Source organism: Alligator sinensis, unplaced genomic scaffold, assembly GCF_000455745.1.
Source record: "Alligator sinensis unplaced genomic scaffold, ASM45574v1 scaffold243_1, whole genome shotgun sequence".
NCBI lineage: Eukaryota > Metazoa > Chordata > Crocodylia > Alligatoridae > Alligator > Alligator sinensis.
Window position 1 is genome coordinate 2,488,509 of NW_005841841.1, and position 615 is coordinate 2,489,123.

Here is a 615-nt window from a genome sequence, read left to right on the forward strand (position 1 = left end):
TAGGGAAAGTGAACCTGGAATGTGATATAACTTCAGTTAAAATCCATAGATGTGATTGAAATGTATTTACTTTCCCCCTTCCCTTTCAGTCAGAATAGTAAAATTTAAATCTCTTTAACCTATTCTTGGTTACTTAAGAATCCTAAAATTTAAAAATATTGCCAAAACCTTAAAGCAGATTTTTGCCCTCATTTCAGTTAATGAATTATTTGGAAAAGTAATCTAATGTTGCCTGCTATAACAACCACATGTTTGATGCTACATAAGTCACCAGTAGATGGACACAGTAGATTTATTTTTCAGAACATCCATGTTCTCACTAAAAAAAATTGAACTAATTGGACTATTTGACAATAGATTGCAAGTCTTTTGCTTCCAACTGAGCCTAGGAGCAATGCTGAAAGAGAGAAATCCCATTTACCCACACCCCTCCTAGGCATACCTGAGCCCCCAAATTAGGCAGTATAAGCAGCTTGGGTGCATATCTGGGAGACTAAGAGGTAGTGGTCCTCTCTGTGTCTGGAGCACTGGAGAGCAGCTTACTTGGGGCTACTCAAGCACGTGTCCAGGTTATCAACTCTGCCAAGCGTGTGGACACATGCAGGGTCAAGCAGG

At 39.5% G+C, this 615-nt stretch overlaps 1 protein-coding gene across 1 annotated transcript in view; it reads left to right on the forward strand.

Moving 5' to 3' along the window:
• MED14 (mediator complex subunit 14) overlaps positions 1–615 on the forward strand; it is a gene marked incomplete at its 5' end in the record, with an annotated part of 59,731 nt that overhangs the window by 50,231 nt on the left and 8,885 nt on the right. The window lies entirely within an intron of this gene.